This window comes from Prionailurus bengalensis, chromosome C2 (assembly GCF_016509475.1).
Source record: "Prionailurus bengalensis isolate Pbe53 chromosome C2, Fcat_Pben_1.1_paternal_pri, whole genome shotgun sequence".
Taxonomy (NCBI): Eukaryota; Metazoa; Chordata; class Mammalia; order Carnivora; family Felidae; genus Prionailurus; species Prionailurus bengalensis.
The window spans coordinates 143923765-143942521 of NC_057350.1; the positions used below are offsets into that span (position 1 = coordinate 143923765).

An 18757-nucleotide genomic window follows, 5' to 3' on the forward strand; every position below is an offset into this window, starting at 1 on the left:
AGAGGACAATCAACCCATCACCACATTATGCTTCTTATTCTTATTCTTAGGCCGGTTTTATTCAGCTCGGATCTCAGTAGTTAGATAAACAGGAGAAAGAATGGGGCCGTAGCTTCCAGAGAGAGGAGCTCTGCACCGGCGGGGTGCGAGGAAGGCAGGCGAGGGAGGCGGAGGGAGCCCATACTCCCACCTCGGCGCCTCTCCTCCCGCAGCAAACGCTCAGCCCCCGCCCTCTCTCTCCGTTCCGGACCCTCCACCCGGCTGGCGAGAGGGCAGCGCGGGAGAGGCGGTGGCAGGGCTCTGACTGTCACGTTCGTTCCCTGCTGCTTTTCCCGTCCCCAGCCTCCTCGCCCCTCCTCCCTCATCCTCAGCCGGGCTTTGGAGGCGATTCCCCTCTAGTGACTGAGACGATCGCATCTGGGCGAGCGGCGCTTCGCCTCCCTCGCGTCTTTGTCTCCTCCTCCTGCAAGGCTCCGGGGCCGGGCGCAGGGTCTGCAGCAGCCGCCGCAGAAGCGGGAGCCAAGCGGTGCTCCGCACGGCCGCCCGGAGCCGCACCCTCGCTCGGTGGAGGCGCCGGAGGACGCCGGCCAGCCACGCACAGCCGGCGTCCCGCGCTCCTGCCGCCGCGCACTAACGCCGCCGCCGCGGCGGAGAACGAGCCCTCCCGGCCGGCCGGGTCCGGGGTGGGCAGCCCGGCTGGCAGCGGGGTGGGAAGAGCGGGCGCTGCAGCTCTGGCAGCTCACACCCCCAGGCATACGCATCCAACGCCTCTTCCCTGCGCCACGAGGATGGAGCAGCCACCCCGGCCCGGGACTGGCGCAAGGTAAGGTGCAGCCGCCTGTTGCTTTTCGCAAAGCGCGGTGTCGTCCCTCTACCCGGGTGCCTAGGCCGTCCCTTCCCGTAACAAGTAGAGGGGAACTGTCACCCCAGGTCAGAGCCACGTCCAAAGCTCCGGTCCCCTTGGCGCAGACCCTGGGAGAGACCCCTCCTGGCGGGGGGAAGTCGACCCCCTGCTCGCTTGCAGCCAGCTGCTGTGCAATAGTCTGCAAAGTTTTGTGCCCCCCCCCCCTCCCCGCGCGGTGCTCACCCCGTGCCGTGCAAGTTGCAGGTCTAGTTCTCGCGTGCGCCCTTCCCCCAGCCCTCCCCCACTACCACCCCTGACGTTTGCATCTGCCCATTTCTCTTTCGGTGTTCTTGCTAGTCGACTTTTCACTCCCTGCAGCTCCCGCTAGAGAGGCGAGGGTTTGGGACTCAGCAGTGCTCATCCTGCTCGTGAGGGTGGGATAGGAGCAGAGAGAATGCAATAGGAGGGGTGGGACATGGGAGGAGGCTGCGGCCACCCTTGGGGCTCAGTCTAGCACGGTCCATCCTTGCGTATGCCACCCCGAACTCGGTAATGAAACCCTTGGAGTGGCTTGCGGCTGCGTGCCGCGGGAACAGCAAGTGCAGATACGGGTGGGTGAAGTAAGTCATTTGGGGAGAGAAATGTTGCTGGAGGGGTGGGGGTGGGGGTCTCGGGTAGATCTGGTTGACAGGGTACCAAAGGGCTCCGCTTTTAAAGTGGGCGAGGGGCCAGTCCAAGCCGTCACCTGACACGGAGGAAAAAGGATTTGAGTCCGGAGAGCTCTGGCCCGGGTGTGTAAATAGAGATGGGGGGAGGGGCTGGGCACCTGGGAAGGCGCAGAGAGGCAGAATGGAGCCCTGGAATGCCAGAGCCCGGGGGGGAGGGGGGTGGAGGGGTGGGGAGGGGTACTTGGGAAGGCCGGCTTCTGGGTGCCTGGAACGGGGCGATCTTCCTCTCTAGGAGAAACAAACCTCCAGGCGAGATTGTGAATGCGTTGGCGTCTCAGGCGGCGACCGAGTGGTCAGATCATGGACCAGGGATGCTTTTCCTGGCTCTAAGAGGACCAGAGTCCTTTCCCCGGCACCCGCTTCTACACCCTTCCACCTCCGCAGCCGAGTCCGTAGACCCACGCCCACCTTCCCTGCCGGGCGCTCTGGAGTCAAGGAGGTCTGCACAGCCGCAGGGTGGGAAGGGGATTCCTGGCCCCCAGGAGAGGCGTGTGTGCCGGGCAGCGGGGGGGGGGGGGGGGGGGGGGGGGGGGGGGCGGGGAGTCCCCAGCGCCAGGAGAGTAGACAGGGGTTCGAACCGGTTGGAGGAGAGCGCAGGGGCGGAGGCTGCAGTGGGAAGCCACCTTTCCGTCCCCCCCCCCACCCCCCCCCGCCCTTCCGCAAATCGCACCTGGGCGGAGCGAGGGAGTGGGGGAGCCCCACGCTGTGCCCGCAGGCTCGGGAGCCGAGAGCCGGAGGGCGTGCGGGAAACGCAGGGCGAGGGGGTGTGGGCATCCGATGAGGGGAGACTTGGCTTCCAGGCCGGGGCCCCGGGCAGAGGTGGGTCTTTCCACGTTTGGGCCCCTCGGTAGGTCCTTGTGGTTGTTGCAGCCGCCTTAACGGATGCGGGAAGGCGAGGCTCTCTCCTCCTTTGCCCCCCAGCAATCTCGAATGGAAGACCATTTGCGGGAGAGGGCCTAGACTGCTGTTGCAGAGAAGGGGCGCCCCCCCCCCCGGGCTCCGTTTCTCCAGGTGGGCTACCAAAGGCCTGGAAGCACCTCGTTTAACCCTTCTCTCTCTGAGGAGGTGCACGCCCCTTTCCAAGCAGCACCTTGGAGAGTCCAGTGCCGGGTTTCCACTGGCCCATCGAAGAATTTGGAGGTTGCGTGGGGTCCCGAGCTGTTTAAAACCCTCTGGCCCTCCTTGCCCAGGCCTCCCACGTGCAGGCTTTTCGGGGCACAGCCGCCTCTGCGGTTGCCCTGTTATAAGTCTGCTGCTCTCCCGTAACCAGCTGGGAGAAAGCAGAGCTCAGCGCAGTCTCCTTTTCTGGGCCCCACGCCTTGGCCAGACCCTTCCGGAAGAGACGTCGACTTGCCAGGGCTCCGGGGGAGGAATCCTGAGGTCGCTCACTCCCACCCTGGGGCACCCCTGGAGCAGCGAGCTCCAGTCTCCCCGCGGCCGGCTTCAGAGCCCCGAGGAGCGGGACCGGGGATTCCCTCAGCGCTGACTCCCCGCGGCTCCTGAGCACAAAGGCCACACCCTCACAGGCCAGGCATCGCAGGGGACAGAGCGTTGGCTTCTGCCGAATTACCTGGATACCTGAGGTAGGATCCCAGACTGAAGTCCCTCACCCCGCGAGAACTACCCCAGGGCCAATTTCTTTCCGGATGCCTATTACCTGGGTTTGTGCTCGGGCCACTTCCCTCTGCATGGAGAAACAGGTTGGAACATGTCCCTGGGGAACTCTTGAAGGAAGACTTCAATTGCACGCCAAAGTGTCCCCGTCCGCCCTCCCCCCACCCCCGCCCCCACCCCCGCGTTGCTGAGATATCCTGGGGAGACAGGTAGTAATAATAATCAGCGCCAGTGTTTATTGAGTGAGCTCTTACTCTGTGCCAGGCACTATTCTTGATATGTTGCGTGAACTGTTAGTTTTACTCCTCACAACAACCCTGGAGGACAGTTCTTTTTTCCCCCATTTTGTGGGTGAGGAAACTAAACCATGGAGAACTTAAGTTGTGCGTTCATTGTCATCCAGCCAGCAAGTGGGGAAGCTGGTTAATCTTGTGGGCAGAGAACACTGGGTGTGTCCCAAGCTCCCTGACCCTGTTTGGTACTAAAGACCTTTTGTCCACAAGGAAGTATGGGTGAGGTCTCCCAGCCCTTTACTCCAAACCCCGCAGGCAGGCATACTGTGGGAGCGCCAGTCCTTGCCTGTGTCATGTGGGAGGCTGATGGGGCATGTCCCCTCTCTCAGAGTCTGTTGGGGTACATCTTGGTAGAATGGGATCCTGGTGCTGAAAGCAAATTTAGGCAACTGGCTGCTGGCAATGGACTTCTTTTCTGAACCTTTTGGTAGACCTTCCCATTTAAAATATGAAGAGCAGTGGAGAGGGGGGAATCCAAACGTGAACAGAGATCTATAGTCACAAACCATAGAAACTGTGTTTTGCCAGTGTCTTTCTAGTGATTGAACCACAGAATATTAGAGCTAAAGGGATCTCAGATATCACTGCCCCCAATCCAGAAGCAGGGAGGAGATTCAGTGATATGTTCAAGGCCACTCTGTGTGTTCCTAACATAACCAGTACTGGAACCACTGTCCTCTGACTCTTGGCCAAAATAAGCCATGTTGATGCATAAATGGATTATGGCCACTGCTGTTTTTCAGCATCTTAAAATTAATTAGGGAAAAACTTATTAAAAGAAAGTTCATTTTTCTAATTCTTCATAACTGCCTCAGTCAGCATAACCAGAAAAAAAAAATAACTATCATATAACGGATACACCATCACAAATGTGTCTCATTGGCAAAAAATTGCAACCAAATACTTATAAGCCTTCAAATCAACAGTGTTTAAGTAACCATGCAAACCTTTAGGTGACGTTAAATAAAATTGAATGGATTCCCAATCATTGTAGCAGTCTTTTTGTCAGGAGGAGTAGCTCTGTCTGGCCTCACTCCCAAGTATTTGGGAAAATAAGAGAAATCATAGTAGATCAGAGGGGAAAATTCTTTTGAATACAATGAAGTGATTTGGTATGATTTCTTCTGAATTTCTGACCATTGGGTCACACTGTAGGCTGTTGCAAATCTGAGGCAAAACAATATCTTTCTAGCGGATATACCTGAGGCTCAGAGAGGGGGAAAATAGCCCTTTGCCACTTTGTTACCCACAGGGACCTTATAACAAAGGGACCTTCTTCAGCAGCCTCGGGATGCCATATAGCCCTAGCCATTCTTATAGGACAGAATTTTGGTTTCTAAGAACATCCCATGTCTTTTCTCTGTAGCTACTGGCATCAGGAGGTCCTGCCCCTGGAGACAAATCAAGAAAAAGTCAGCTGGAGTAAACAGAGGGGGGGATTGGGAAAAACCTGTTTCTTAGAGCCACACAGAGGGGTGAGAGTTACAGGCAGACAGATGGTGGAAGCTTGGTGCCTTTTATGTAGCCTGGGGTAGGACTTGCATCCCTGATGTTGTGAGAAGCCAGGACAGAAGTCCTCAGGCAGTAACTAGGGGTGGAGGAGGGAAAGGTGAAGGTGAGGGATCACTGCTGTCAAGAACCTGGGGTGGGGGTAGATGGAGGTCGGCTGATAAACGGCTTTGGGGTGACAGGAATGACCATGGAGAGCCTGAACTGAGAGATGCTGTTCTTTCCCCTTCCCCCCCTCCCCACCACCTCAGTTTGCCGTCTGTGTTGGGTTGACCGGTCCGAATCCCAGAATCCCCTGTTATCTCGAGGGGAGCACTCACATTTTTAGAGAATTTATTAGAAATGAATATTATTTTATGTTAAGTCAGACAACAAAATATGCATAGCTGTCCCAATCTTCAGGGGAAACCATGAAAATTCACATTAAAGTGGAGATGCTGGTCTAGTGAGATCACAGCAGTGTTAGAGGAGAAAAGATGTACCATTGAAATCAGGTATGACAAAATCCAAAAGAAATGGTCTCTCTTTTAGGAAGCACAGGAAGAAGAATCCTTTTTGATCTGGGCAGACATCCTGGTTCCCAATTTGTAGCTTTTCAGGGATGATAGGAGACTTAGCTGGAGCCTCATCCTGTTTATGTGGTTGGCATACCTTCTACCTGTTTTACTGTGGCTTTTATGTGGTGTAGTGTTAAAGGGCCCACACAGCACTTCTGCTGGGACAGTTCTTTGCGCGTGTATCTACCTTAAATCATATAAACTGATATCAGTTTGTTGGCAGAAGAGGAACTGCTGTTAAACAGCACGTTCTGGGGAAAAGAGTATGAAGAAAAAAAAAAAACCGAAGCCTTTTTATTCAGAACGCAATGAATAAACGCATTTATGCAATACATAGCATGAATTAAAATTCTCAGTTTGGGTGAGATATTTGAAAATAAAAACACAATCAAGGACCGGAGCATCTGAACTTGACCTACTTTGAGTAACAAGAGAAGCCGTATAATAAGTTTCTGTGGAGTTTGAAGAAGACGTTGGAGGGGGAAAAGGTTCACTAAGTAGAACCTGAGAAGTTTTACCCTTGTGTATTTTATTTTAAATAAATATATACTATCTTAATTTACACTGAAGTTTGAATATTCCATAAGATCAGTAAATCTAATATTGTATCTGCAGGTTGTGACTTTGGAGAGCTTTATCCTACAAGTGGTTGGGAACCATGATGGCACCTTTTATATCTGACATACTAGTATATAATTGTATATCCCTTATAAAAGCCCAGTGCATTAATACATTGTAACATGGCGTATGAAATTTTATGTGAGAATGAAGTCTGCAGTCTTCTCAAGAGCTAACAGCCTTGGAACATGCTATTTTCCCAAAGGGGATGAGTTGTTGGCGAGGGCAGTATAATTCATTTAAAATAAATAAATGAACAAGTGTTGAAAAAGAACCACCCTGATAAAAATGGATTTTTTTCTTTAAGAGGATCAATGAACAGATCAGTGAAGTTTATAAAATTTGTGGTTTCAATTTATCCCAAGTTCTCTGAGCTGCTTCATATGTTAACAACTCTCCAGTGTAAGTGTCACTACACTTTCAGATAGTTTTCTAAAAAGAATTGTGCCTTTCCTTAGAATTAAATTGGAAACAGAGGTGCCTGGATGGCTCAGTTGGTTAAGCGTCCGACTCTTGGTTTCAGTTCAGCTCATGATCTCACGTTCGTGGGATCGAGCCCCACGGAGCCTGCTTGGGGTTCTCTCTCTCCCTCACTCTCTGCCCCTCCTCTGCATGTGCTCTCTCTCTCTCAAAATAAATAAACATTTTTTCAGAAGAAGAAGTAAAATAGAAACATTAAAAAAAAATAAAAGATTGTGCACCATTCTCGAACACAGAATAACCCTCCACAAAATGAAGCATGTCTTCAAATGCAGATTCGTTTCCTTTTTTTCTCTTTCTTCTCTTTATTTCTTCCCTTTTGTTCTTTCTTCCTTTCATTTTTTAGGCCATTGATACACGTTTTCAGTCTACATGTAGGCCTTCAGTACCTTGCCGGGAGAGTTGGCTATTTCAGGACAAATGTTTCCCCTGGTGAGGGCAGGGAGGAGGCGCCGTGCACTTGGATGTTTGTCCAGAGCGAAAGCACACAGGTCATGAAGGCACACTGGCTTTCCCTCTAGTCTAACCTCTTCATTTCTGATTTAGAATAGCAGTGCTGGTAAAGGCCTGCTTACAGAGGGCTCCCCCTGTTAGCAGTGACTAAGCAGTATACTTCTCTTTTGCTACTCTGGGAATTTATGCACTGAGAAGAATCCTCGTCTAGTCTGCTGACCTTCCCTAGACATCTGGTCAGCAGGGATTATCAAGCAGGAGTGTTTCCCATCCTCCTACAAATTATATTGAAGCTTGCGTTGGCAAAGGCAGGTACCCTTCTCCCACGGAATGTTTGGTTGTCATTTATTCAGGTGGTCAGTCTGTTTTTTGGTGGCTCCTTAGAAACGTGTCATCTAGACAAAATAAATGCCCTTCCCCAGTGCAAGGTGGACTGTAGGCGCTTGGTGCCCGAAGCGTCTGCTGCAGAACCCAGGAAGGAGGGAGGGCTGACAGCCAGCTGGGTCAAGGGGGGGTGAAGAGAGAGGTAACCAGGATAAAGCAAGGAGAGAAAGGGGGTGAGCGAGGTAGGCCAGGAAAGAAAACAGACCACCTGAAGGAAGAAAACCCAGCTCTGTGCACAGGAAGACTAAATGAGATTCGATAGTATGCCAAACATGAGGGATAAGATTTAAAAGGCATAAAAATAAGAAGATACGGAAAGCTAATGGGGATGATAAAGGGCTGAAGAAGTGTACAAGGAAAAATAACGTACCCAAATAATTCCTCAAGGTGTAGGTCAAAGGAAAGGCCGGCTGGCTGCTCAGCCAGAGGGCCTGGTCTCATACCCACATTCCCCTGTCCCCTGTTCATGTGGCTTCTCTACCACCAGGCCAATCAATGGCTCTTCTTCATCTCATTGATGCCTGTGGCCCTTTGGCAGTCCTCCAAACTTAGGGACCCGCAGAATGACGTGTTTAAATGCTTCAAATGCAACGCAGAAGATTATAACACTAGATACACACACGCGCGCACACACACGCACACCATTGTAAGCTCCTAATGTATGTGTAACAACAAGATCTGGTGGGACAGATGGCCACCGTCTCTCCTAAGTAGGGATCTGCAACGGGGCTGCTTTGAGACACCTGCAGCAGCTGTGTTCGGACACGAAAAAGTCTGCTTTCTGTCAGTGGCAAAGTCTTTGGTGCTTCTACCACATGGCAGACCGTGAAGGCAGTATTGTAGCCTGCCTTTATGATGGAATGAAATACTAAATTGTAGTGAAGTGTTCATAAACAAAGTTGTGACTCTCTCCCTGTTCAAGTTTATGGATCACTTGCATTCTGTTGATAAATGCCCTGGAGGTCTGCGACCCCAAAAACCTTGGACCCTTGTTCGGTGTCTCCAGCTAACACGGTAGGAGTACATCGGAACAGACTTGGGCAGATTATAACAGGGTCCTCCCAGCTTCTTTTATCTCTCTGGGATCTTCTCTCTCCCCGTCTCTCTCTCTGGACCAATTTTCACTTTTCCGGCTCCAGGAACTGGCCTTACCTGCCCTATTCCTAGGGGTCATGGTTGTAGACAATGACGGGCGTTGGCAAATAAAAATCACTGTTAGCTGAAAGAGACTCACATGTCAGGGGCACACGCAGGCTGTGGGATGCCTCTGTAAGAACTAGAAAATAGGCAGCAGCATCTGGCTCCTGGCTAGGTGAACATTGGCCTGTATCTCAGTCCCCGATGGCTGGCTGCCTTGGCTACGTGCCCTGTGGCCTTGGCTGGTCACCTGAAGTGTGCATTTCAGCTGAAAGTTTTAAGTTCCCCTCCAACACTTTTTTCCCCAAAGCAGAGCTGCTATAATGGCTTTTAAAGGTTCACTTCCTTTCCCTGTCCATTTCCTGCTTATCAGGAAATGGCCTCAGTGCAGGCCAGGTAGATGGAGACCCAGGGGCAAAGGTCTGGGTCTGGAGAACTGAATTCTTAAACTGATGAATAAGGCCATGAGTGATAGAAAGGAGACTGTGGTCATAGGAGTGTTTTCCAGACAGATGGCTCATACTATCCTGTGTTATGGGAGGATGCCAGGATGTCCCCGATCGTGGAGATCACCATGTTTCTGTCTGTTCTATTTGGTGAAGTATAACCTGCTTAATAGAAAAAGTTCTCTTAAGAAAGCCTTTGACTTTGCAGGAGGGAAGCAACATCTCAGAAAACATCCTGCTTATATGCAGGTAGAGTATTTGGAAGGAGGCAACCTCATTCTATATCAAACTTTGGCCTTAATCAGCATGATGTCTTTGGGCTGGTTAAGTTGACTGCCCTCTGCTCTACTTCCCCAGTAAACTGGAGGCTTTCTAGAGCCCCTTCCAGCTCTGTGGTCTCTGATGTCAAGGATGTGTCCGGCTTTGCTTTACTGATAATACTCCGTACGATGGCTTTCCTGTTCAGCTCGTTCAAGCTCCCTTCTTTGCTTAGGCCCTCCAGCCCTGACGTACCAGAGGACCAGTAATGATGGGCAGAGACTCCCCAGTCCTGAGGGCCTGTTGACCCCCAGAGCACTTCCAGGAGCCCAGAATTAGAGGTCGGCAGAGGGATTGATAGAGGGAACGACAGCTGACAGGTAAAAAGGGATAGAGTAGGCAAAGGGCAGAACCACTGGTAAGTTTCCTTGCAGCAGTAACTGTCACTCAGGAAAGTTGCAGGAAAGATGAAGGAGGGGTTCCTGAAGGTTTGACTGTGTGCCTGTCTTCATAACTGTATGATGTGTCACTTGCTACTAAAAACTTCCAGGTTACTCGTTGTATTGAGGACGATCCTCAGTAGGGTTTCGTAGTTCCTTCCTCACCTGGTCCTGCCTGTCTCTTCCTCTGTCGCCTTCCGAGGTACATCCTGCACTCTGGTGTATCTGAGCTGATGTGTTAGTACCGGGTAGTGCCACCGACTCGTCCCATTTCCTCTTTCCAACTCTGCATTCAGTGATATCACGTTGAGAGCTCAAAATCCTCCACGGTAGGATTATCGGCACCACAGAAACTCACAGACACTGCGAAGCAGGGCTTTTTTGATGCAGAGAATCTGTTGTTACATTTTACCAGCAGTCGACACTGCCCTGGCCCCACCAGGGACTTCGTGGTTGCCGCCACGGAACGAGCCTTTTCCTGTTCCTAACAGTTCACCTGACTGGGTCTCCCTCCTTTCCTCTCTTTTTCCTTTCTTCCGTCTCTCCCTTCCTTCTGTCTTTTCATCTACCCATCTCTCCAGAGGTAGCCAGACTCGGTTCTAATTCCCCTTCTGCAACTGAATAGCAGAGTGAGTGACTCCGAGAATATTCCCTAACCTTTAATGTGCCTAAATATCCTCAGACATCCATTTTCTCTAGGTGAGATGAATGTAAGGATAGAGAGTTGTGAGGCTTACATGAGTTAATATGTATTAGGTGCTTTGAACCGCGTCTGGTACATGATAAGTACTACTTAATTCTTTGTTTTTAGTACGGATCAAAACATAGCTGATTGCTTACTATGTGCCCAACACTGAATGTGCACACATGAAAAGACGTTTCATAAAATAAACACAAAAAGGGAGGCCTCGGTGGCTCAGTCAGTTAAGCATCCGACTTTGGCTCAGGACATCATCTCACCATTCGTGGGTTCAAGCCCTGCATCGGGCTCAGTGCTGACAGCTCAGAGCCTGGAGCCTGCTTTGGACTCTGTGTCTCCCTCTCTCTCTGCCACTCCCCAGCTCGCACTCTGTCTCTGTGTCTCTCAAAAATAAATAAACATTTAAACAATTTTTAAATAAATAAAATAAACACAAAAAATATTCAAGAACAGAGGCTGGTTCGTTCTTCCAGGGATACCAAGAACTGACTTTTTGGAGCCAAGGGCACTCGAACTGGATCCTGAAAGACTGATCACATACACATACCAAACTGGCAAGACAGGCAGAGACGTCCCAGGAAGACAGAAGTCCTGTGAGCACAGGCGTGGAAGTGGGAACAGCCTGAGCTGTTAGGGTTTTGTGTAGCTGAGCATGAGACCGTGGAAGGAGAGAGTCTTTGACCCTGTTTGGGTTCTGGGTTATCCATGGGAAAGCGGGCTACAGTCTCCTCTTAGCTCTGTTCTTCGGTTGCCCTGTGTGAGGACAGATCTGAGCTTTTTTTCCCCCCAGAAGTCAGAAATCCAGGTTTTTATGTGAAACCTCCTGATGTTTGATAGTTGGACCAGCTCAATTAAAAACAGAACAAAACAAAATACAAAACACATCCGCAGGCTACGTCCAGCCTCCTGCAGAAGAATGGACTTCTAGGTTCCCAAGCCCATGTAAAGATGATAACATCTGCCCTTGGAATTCCTGATTTTGAATAGGATTCTGCCATTAGCTGTGTGACCAGAGGTGAGAGTCCCTTCAACTTTCTGAGCCCTGGGTTTCTGCTAAATGGCTATCATATTTCTTGTCCTACATCAGTGGCTGTGAGGAGCCTTTACTACTATGGAAATAAAAGCCCTTGCAACGAACGAGAGATGCCTTAGAATTATTCCCAGACCCCGTGTGCTGTAGCAGAACCATCCATCCAGCACAGCCCGATTTAAGTCACCCAACGATACCCGCTTTTTCAATTTTAACACTAGATGAGGGAAGAGACATGTAGGAGTGTCTTTTTCCCCTTCGTTCTGTTAGAAACAGGAAGGAGCTTGACCTTCCGTTTTGGAAGTCTGGATGTCAGAGATCCAGCTAAAAGTTCTCGATTGCTTCTGCATGGACCGAGGACCAGGGCGAAAGGTGCATTCGGCCTCTGTGACGTGTGCTGATTATTTCTTTGAGGTGGCAGAGGATGGTCTGAAAGGAAGTCCGCTGCCCTGAGTTTTAGAGTCAAAACCTGCATCTGGATTTCTGTAATTTCTCCTCTTTGATCCCTTTGCGTGCCAGGCTGGCTTTGATCATCCAGGCTTTTAAGGAAATGATCAAACCTCAAAGAGTCAAATGACGTCTAGTGGAGGGGCTGAGCTTGGTGGGTGTTGCCTTTAATGTATTGGGGGGTGGGGTGTGAATACCCACCTACCCTTCTTCCTCAGGTCCCGAGAAAAGTGCTCTGTGGTTGCAGTTTTGTGAAAACCTCACAATAACGCACTGACTCTTGCTGTTATTCTGAGTTTGTGTTATTTTTATTTGTTTTGCTGTACTGCCTGATTGAACTTGATCACGAGAACTTCAAAGAGGGAGGCAGGCCTTGGAGTAAGGATACTGGATTTTAAAAAGCATATCATTTCTGAATTTCGACCTTATCAGTTCTGCTTTAGATGCTGACCTGAGAGCCTCAGAGCCTGTTTTACTTTCTTCCAAACCCTAAACCACTTGCGTCCTTAGGACTGGGGGGGTCTGGTGCTCCTGTGGCTCTCATCCTCTGTTGGTGTCTAAGGCCCTCAGCCCTAACCACTACAGAAAGCCAAATGGCAGAGGAGCCAAAGTCCCACTCTTCTGAGATGGATTTGAAAGACTTAGGTCTATTGAATTAACATGACGGATGAAATAGCACATTTGATATTAAAGAGGTATTGAAGCCCTAACCCCTAATGTGATGGCATTCGGAGATGGGGCCTTGGGGAGGTAATTAGGTGATGAGGGTGGGCCCCTCATTACGGGATTAGCACCCTGATAAGAAGAGATATTAGAGAGTTTACATCCTCTCTTTCCAACCACACCCACTCAAGAACAGTCACGCGAGGATACAGCAAGGACGTGGCCATCTGCAACCCAAGGAGAGATCCCTCATAAGACATTGGCCATGCTGGCACCTTGGCTTTGGTATTTGGTTATGGCAGCCCGAGATGACTGATACAGGAGGTGACCGTAGGTTAGTCTGGGCACCCAGCCACCTTGTGAAACCAGCCACCTTGAGCAAAGATGGGCCTGTGTTGGTACCAGTGTATGTGATGTTCACCACCAGCCTGGCACACAGTAGGCATTCACTCACAACTTGTCGAACGAATGAACACTAATGAATGAAGTGACAACCATCCACCTTATAAACAAATATTTGGAAAACCATTCAAGTATGGGGGATTTTCTGCAGGCACGGTTTGAGATGAAGGAAAAGTAAATTCTTTTAGAATATACTGTGTGTGGGGGGGGGTGTGTATGTGTATGTATATACCAAGCTGTTAACAGCCTGCACTTTTTTACTAGCCCACCCCACGGAGACATAATGATAGTAAAATAAATACAGTCAGCATGCTTTCCTATTTACCCAGCATGCAAGCAAGTGACTATTTCCAAGCATTTGCAATTTCATCAAGGTCTCCTAGAACCATTCTCCATAAAGAGATGCTGAGTTGGACTGCTGACCTACCAAAATGTAATTATCTGAAATTTAGTAAAAGGAGAAAGAAAAGTCATTTCTTCATAAGAGAATCACAGAACCTCTCAGTATTGGAACTTCTGAAGTTCCTTTGGACTTTAAATCCCTAGTGGGCACGTTGCCAGGGAAGGATGTGGGTTTTTTTCTAACAAAATGGTGGCTTTAGGGTTCTTTCTTGCTCCTCTGAGAAATCCCTCAGACACTGTGACGTGTTTGCTTCATGGCTTTTGCCATTTGAGAATGGAGAAGCTATTTCCTCAAGATGCTATTCATCTTTATTCATATCTGAGTGCAGATGAGTTCAGAACATGTGGGTGTGGGATTTGAAGAGTGAAGTGCTTAGGTAACAGTTGGGGTGCCAGTTCTGTAATGAAGAAAATGTATTGACAATATTAAATTGTGGGCTGAATCTGGCTTTTGGTGTTACAAAAAAAAAAAAGAAAAAAGAAAGAAAAAGAACAAAATTTTCAAAAGCGACAGCATTGTTTTGATGCCGGGGCGTTTCTAAATGTTGGGACAACAAGTGCCTAGAAATACCGGTCTTCAGTGTGTGTCACTTTCTTTCTGCCCTGCCTGGTCTTACCCTTCTAAGCCCAGCGTAGCTTTTTTTTAAAACTGGAATGTGTTGCAGTGTTTCTAAATATACATTCATATTGTACTTAACTGAGGGAAATAGATTCAGTAATAACAGGCAAGGTTTTAATCCACTTTTCATATTGCAGGTGGAAGAGCCAAGTGGTTTCTAGAAAAACTGATCGTAACTTATTGAGTCACTAGGAGGTTACTGTTTGCTTCCCAAGCTCTAAAGCCTCCACATCATCATCAACTTCTAAGGCTTTAACAGGTGAAAATGTGCACCATTACACCTCTCTCTTATTTTTTAAATGTAAAATTAACATTTTAAATTTGTTGAGATTGAATCTAGAAATATTTTAAACGTAAAAATTAATGTACATAAAATTACAAAGAACAGCACCACCCCCACCACCTACAAAACGCCCTGATTCTCAGGGATTCTGGGAATCTCTGTCACACTGAACTTACAATATTATGCATGACCTATATCACTGCCTACTCCGTCATCAGTGTTTTAAAAAAATCACTTTAAATAACACACTTGGATAGTTAGCTTTACCATCAGATGTGTTTGAACTTGCCTGGTCTGGATTTGTAGTCCACAGACCTGTCATATTCCAAAAGCCAGTGCTAACTTATGAAGAATTAAACCTTCTCATTTAAGCTGTCCGGCTTTGCAGAACTATAACAAATAATTTAAGTGGTTGACTTCTTTCTATTTATCCACGAAGAATAAACAAATGTCGACAGGGGCAGCCATTAAGCAGCCTCGACGCCTGGATCACTGGGTGAGAAGATGCACCCTTTCCCTTTTGTGGCTGAATGACTACCAGGTGAGAAGTTGACCAATAATACCCTCCCTACATTAGAAGGGGCTATGGTCAGGAGGAATTAACTATCCTGATTTTAAAGTTGTGATATTCGTAAATGATATTTCAGGACTTAATTTTTTTGTATATATTTTAGAGAGAGAGAGAGAGAGTAGGAGTTGGGGGAGAGGGGGAGATGGGAAGAGACTCTTAAGCAGGCTCCACGTTCAGCGTGGATCCCGAGGAGAGGCTATTTCCCACAACCCTGGGATCGTGACCTGGACCTAAACCAAGAGTCAGATGCTCAACCGACTCAGCCACCCAGGTGGTCCTATTTTAGGATTTCTAAACAACTGTGCTGTCATGTAAAAAAAAAAAAAAAAAAAAAAGCTGTGATTTTTTTTTTTTTGGTGATGTCACAGGTACTAATTAACAGTAGTGTAATCTGTTGCTTGTCTTTAAAATTAAAGAAAATGCCAGATTCCAGTTGTTGATGAGTAGGGGAAAAAATCAGAAAAGACCTCCCAGAGTTGTGGATCCCCTGCATTGTAACCATGGCCTCAGTGGGGGACCATGGAGCCCAAAAACCTCTGTCTCAAGGTGCAAGTCAATGCCTGATAACGTGGGAAATAACAATGAAAGCAGTTTTCAGACACATGAAACCCACAGAAGGGGTTAGAAAAACATGTCACTGTCTGGTAATGTATTTATTTAAAAAAAATTTTTTTTAAACATTTATTTATTTTTGAGACAGAGAGAGACAGAACATGAACGGGGGAGGGTCAGAGAGAGAGGGAGACACAGAATCCGAAACAGGCTCCAGGCTCTGAGCTGTCAGCACAGAGCCCGACGCGGGGCTCAAACTCACGGACTGCGAGATTGTGCCCTGAGCTGAAGTCGGCCGCTTAACTGACTGAGCCACCCAGGTGCCCCTGGTAATGTATTTAACAAACATGCCAGAATTTGACCTAAAGAGTGTGGTTGGTTTAGTGACTAGTCTCTTTGGAGAGAGATGCTGTTGCCTGTATTCAAATAGACATTTGGGGTCTTTGAGAGCCAGGGGTATATTGTTGTGAATAGTCTTGTCTGTTAATTCTTAAACTGTTTAGGGTTGGGTCTGGTGTTTTGAAATAAGCCAAAGTCATTTGAAGTAAGGCTGCTGAATATAGAGGGTTATCAGGTGTGCACACCAGATTGGGACTTGAAAATTCTAAGTCTTCTTTTTAGAAGGGACTCATCAGCTCTCCTGGAATCTGATCCATTGTGATGGAGGCAAAGTAAGGATGAGATCTGGAAAAGATTTGAGTTTCCAAAATGATAATATCCTTGGAATCAGCCTTCAGTCCTCTGGGGTGACTAATTCATAGAGGAACCGCCATTTCCCTCTATAAACTAATGTTCCAAGATGGTTTCAAAATATTTAATAACATTCAGTAGTCACATTCTATATAGTCTTGAATAGAACTGTGCTCTTTGGTAGAAATATAATGCTAGCTACTTAAGGAATTTAAAAATTTCCGTAGCCACATTAAACATGTAAAAAGAGGGGCGCCTGAGTGGCTCAGTGGGTTAAGCGTCCGACTTTGGCTCAGGTCATGATCTCACGGTTCGTGAGTTGGAGCCCTGCATCGGGCTCTCTGCTGACAACTCAGAGCCTGGAGCCTACTTCAGATTCTGTGTCTCCCTCTCTCTCTCTCTCTCTCTGCCCATCCGCTGCTCATGCTCTGTCTCTCTCTGTCTCTCAACACTAAAGTGTTAAACAAAGAAATTTTAAACATGTAAAAAGAAAAAAGGTGAAATTAAGTTTAATAATTTTTTTTACTTAACTCAGTATATCCAAAATTATCCTTTTCACATATAATCAAGTTAAAATTTATTGATTTTTTTTCCATACCAAATCTATGAAATCTAGTGTGTATTTTATACTCACAGCCCATTGCCCTTTGGACGCTGAGTTTTCATCAGAAACACTTGGCCTGTGTTCAGATTTCAAAAAACTGTTGAGAAAGCAAATCCCCATAACCACGTTGCTTCAAATATGCCTGAGTGTTTTCCGGTGACTGGAGTATTAGGTTTTAAGTTTAATCACAAATAAAATTAAACATTTAGCTCCTCAGTCACATGAGCCACATTTCAAGTGCTCTGTAGCCACTGTAACTAGTGGTTACCTCATTGGGTGGGGAATGCTCTCAATTATACGGGGGAACAATGGGAGTGGGATCCATAGGCATAGTGTGGACACTTAAACTCTGGAAAACTTGGGAGATTCTTGTCCTTCCAGTGTTTTGGCCTTTCTATGAAACAGTTCTTTTTGTTAATCCAGTATTTTTCCAAAAGCTCCCCATCTTCTCCTTCGAATCCATTTATATGCGCCCTACCCCCCCCCCCGCCCCCGCAAAGGGCCTTTCCTTGTGGGTATTTACCACTTACATCCAGGGGCACCATATGGCCTCTGCTTCATAGATGGAAGGTTCAGGGATGAGTAGAGATGATTAGACAAAGGCCAGAATTAATACCCCTGCTCCAGGTTCTTATGACTAAGCACTTAAAACACAGGAGCAAAGTTTCCTGACTGTAAGCCCCACTGGACGCACCTCTGATTCGGATTCTGAAGAGCTGGGGTGGGGCTCAGGAAATTGCATTTTTGTCAAGTCTTCTTTGTTGTCCCTACCTCCCCTCCCCAGGTGATTTGGCACAGCCTAATCTACTAACTACTACCCCTCGCCCCGCTATGTTCTTTTTGCCAGTGGTCCATAAAATGTGTTCTGTACCCTATGTCTTGTTGAACTGAAGAGTTCTGGGCCCTGCCCCAAACCAGCTAAGTCAGAACAGCTGAAACTGTGGAGCTGAGAATCTTCATTTTAACAAGCCCCTTAAATAATTCTTGTGCCTAGTGACTTTAAAAAAGCACTGCTCTGTGCAGACCCCTCCCAAGTTGGACAGACAGAATTCTTTGATCCCACTCTTTCTCGTTCATTCTCTTCCCCATGTCTGATGTTTAGAAACCCCCTGTCCCGTTTATTCCACTTCCCCTGTGTTCAAGTCATTTAACAAATATGCATTTGTTCCAGGGATTGGGGATACAAAGATATAGATTGTGAGATTCTGTCTCTGACCTCTGAGAGCTTGCGGACACAGGAGGGAGGGATAGATCTATGGACAACTGAGCTCATAAAGCATCACAGGTGGAGTGCTACGTGTATGTTCTGGGTGCAGGGAGATCACGGAGAAAAGAGTCATACTTACCTGGGCTGTGAGTTGATGAGAATGGCTTGAAAGGGGCTTTAGAGAGCCTGGATGCGTTGAGGGAAAGATAAAATTGGTTGGCCTGATAGACAGAGGAGGGGAAGGATACCTGGAGACCCTAGTATGAATGAGGTGAACAGGGAAACAGAGCTATCGTGAATGAAGGATTTACCGTATGAAGGATCCCAAACAGTTTTCGTTTAGGTGGGCAATATTATCCCTAATTTCCATTCGAAAATAAGGCTGAGAAATTTTAAAAAATGATTGCTGATTCATTAAAATAACAATAACAAACCCCTTACCTATTAACGTAAAGAACACATGTTTATGAAAACTTATTTTCCAGAACAAAAATTCAGTGAGAAGAGTGACATCCTTTTATGTTTCTGCACGTCTCTAATACCCGACTTAAGACAAGACTGTGATTCTCAGATCTGCTTCTGGATTCACTCTGTTCCGATAGCCCATGTCAGATAACCTTTGGAAAACTCCACGGTACACTCATGATAGAATAAGTGTAGAAAAGGCAAATCGCATCTTTAATATTATATCTGTATTGTTATGGAAATAGTCTATATCATGTTCACAGTCAAATCATGTCTACAGAATCATGGAAATAGTCTCATTCTCACGTAAGGGTCTCAGGGACCCCAGGAGTCCCTGGGCCAAACTTTGAGAGCCATTGAT

The 18757-nt window shown here is 47.7% G+C and overlaps 1 protein-coding gene across 2 annotated transcripts in view; it reads left to right on the forward strand.

Moving 5' to 3' along the window:
* The first annotated feature begins 236 nt into the window (after positions 1-236).
* Positions 237-18757, forward strand: part of LRRC3B (leucine rich repeat containing 3B) — a 90107-nt gene continuing 71586 nt past the window's right edge. The window contains exon 1 of one of the 2 annotated variants that reach the window (XM_043595553.1): positions 237-823. The gene's annotated coding sequence lies outside the window, so the exon portion shown is untranslated. Of the gene's footprint in view, positions 824-2797; positions 3156-18757 lie in introns of those variants that run through there. The other variant, XM_043595554.1, reaches the window with a different exon arrangement.